This window comes from Hydractinia symbiolongicarpus, chromosome 1, assembly GCF_029227915.1.
Source record: "Hydractinia symbiolongicarpus strain clone_291-10 chromosome 1, HSymV2.1, whole genome shotgun sequence".
Lineage (NCBI taxonomy): Eukaryota > Metazoa > Cnidaria > Hydrozoa > Anthoathecata > Hydractiniidae > Hydractinia > Hydractinia symbiolongicarpus.
Window position 1 is genome coordinate 32,985,231 of NC_079875.1, and position 2,500 is coordinate 32,987,730.

General features: G+C 36.4%; 1 pseudogene; it reads left to right on the forward strand.

Annotated features, from left to right (window-relative positions):
* LOC130620268 (large subunit ribosomal RNA) overlaps nt 1-2,457 on the forward strand; it is a 7,097-nt pseudogene extending 4,640 nt beyond the window's left edge.
* Nucleotides 2,458-2,500: the final 43 nt, after the last annotated feature.

The window sequence follows — 2,500 nt, forward strand, 5'->3', positions numbered from 1 at the left end:
GACGGGAAATAATTCAGCATGTCAAATTTCCGTGAAATAGCAGAAAACTGAAATTCAACTGCTTATTTTGATACAAGAACAGCCTCGTTTGAGTTCTAGTTTTTTTAATTCGTTTTATCTGTTCTTCGTGTACCTAGTGATAGAAGGGTTTTAATAAAGAGGAACTGTAACATCCAAAATATGTCGTTGAGAAGAAATACTTCAGCAGATCAAATTTCCGTAAAATAGCAGAAAATTGAAATTCAACTGCCGGTTTTGATACAATAACAGCCTCGTTTGAGTTCTAGTTTTTTTAACTCGTTTTATCTATTCTTTGTGTGCCTAGTGACAGAACGGTTTTAATAAAGAAGAACTGTAACATCCAAAATATGTCGTTGAAAAGAAATACTTCAGCACGTCAAATTTCCGTGAAATAGCAGAAAATTGAAATCCAACGGCTTATTTTGATACAAGAACAGCCTCGTTTGAGTTCTTGTTTTTTTAATTCGTTTTATCTATTCTTCGTGTACCTAGTGACAGAACGGTTTTAATAAAGAAGAACTGTAACATCAAAAATATGTCGTTGAAAAGAAATACTTCAGCACGTCAAATTTCCGTGAAATAGCAGAAAATTGAAATTCAACGGCTTATTTTGATACAAGAACAGCCTCGTTTGAGTTCTAGTTTTTTTAACACGTTTTAGATTTTTTGTAGACCTGAAGAATACATATGTAAAACTGTGAATATGAAGTACCACGAGATAACAACATCATAAAACGATGTTATGGGTCGCGAAAAATGCTAAAACGCATCTTTTTCCTTGTTAAAACAGCAATTGTGAGAAATTGGAAACGCTATGATTCTGCAACGTAAAGTCAAATGGCAATTATTTTCTCCAGGCGTTGAGAGGTTAACGTGGTGAGTATTTGTGTAAAATATTGCGTTCAATAATAATTGTGCAAGGCCAATATTGCATGTTAAACATGCCAATACGTGCGTTTTCACCAAATTAGGGAAAAATCGGAAAAATCGGAAATCCCGAACGACATGTCGGATTGGCTTTATATTTGGCACAATGAACCATCTTGACATGACAAAGGTTCACACGAATTTTTTTTCAAAAAAACGCTGACGTCAGCATTTTATTTGGCCTTGAATGTTTGACATTTTAGGGCTTCTGGACCCCCCGCAGAGCCACAAATCGGGAATTTGTGCTCCTACCCGGTTTTAGCCTGAAGTGTTTTACATATCTGCCAAAGATTTAAGAAATACCTTCAATATTTCAGAAGCTATAGCGATTTACCTGTTTTTAAAAAGACCAAAAAAAGTAAGGCCCCAAAACAGGTACTTCCGGTTGACCTTTGACCTCCAAATTTTGCATGGTAATAGATCTCCAAATTTGCTACCATGAAATTCTTGTCCGTTTTTTATAAAAATGCTGACGTCAGCAGTTAAAATTTTTTGAAATTTTAGAATTTATGAAGGTTTGACCGTGCACTTTGTGACGTCATAAGTCTGGTTCTAGCCAAAGTCACACAAAAATATTCCGCCATTTTTCTTAAAATGCCTTTGTTTATAAGTTTGCTTTTTATGATTTCGTTAAAACGTTGTAGTTACTGAGAAAAAATTGTCAAAAAATGCATGTAAGAACCGTCCTATACAAAACACACTGGACGGTTTCTATTGTCAAAAACATTAAACTGTTAATAACATGAGAACGAGGCTTTCCAGCACCAAGGTTCTACAGGCAATTTTTCTTCTTACTAAATGGCCTATCCACTGACAAATATCTGCATCTACTTTTAAATGTTTCACAAAAGTTATTACTATTATATAAGTAAAATGATGACATTATGTTTAATAAGAGAGTATTATCAGATACGTATGTGTGAAACGGTGAAGTCTTAAGTAATAACTGGCTTGTGGCAGCCAAGCGTTCATAGCGACGTTGCTTTTTGATCCTTCGATGTCGGCTCTTCCTATCATTGTGAAGCAGAATTCACCAAGTGTTGGATTGTTCACCCACTAATAGGGAACGTGAGCTGGGTTTAGACCGTCGTGAGACAGGTTAGTTTTACCCTACTGATGAAGTGTTGTTGCAATAGTAATTCTGCTCAGTACGAGAGGAACCGCAGATTCAGACAATTGGCATTTGCACTTGCTTGAAAAAGCAATGGTGCGAAGCTACCATCTGTTGGATTATGACTGAACGCCTCTAAGTCAGAATCCGTGCTAGAAAGCAATGATAATTACCTCTGGATAATCTTAGGCGAACAAGAATAGAACGGCTTCTGTCGTTCCTAAGTCCCAATGCACTGAGTCGGAGAAAAACCGTCGAGGTGCTGCAACTATCAAAATCTAAAATTTCCAGAGATAAATCCTATGCAGACGACTTAAACAAGAACGTGGTATTGTAAAAAGTAGAGTAGCCTTTGTGCTACGATCTTCTGAGATTAAGCCTCTGTTCGACAGATTTGTCACTTTGTGACAAGTCCTTTTTTTAACCAACTGCTTTGTACCG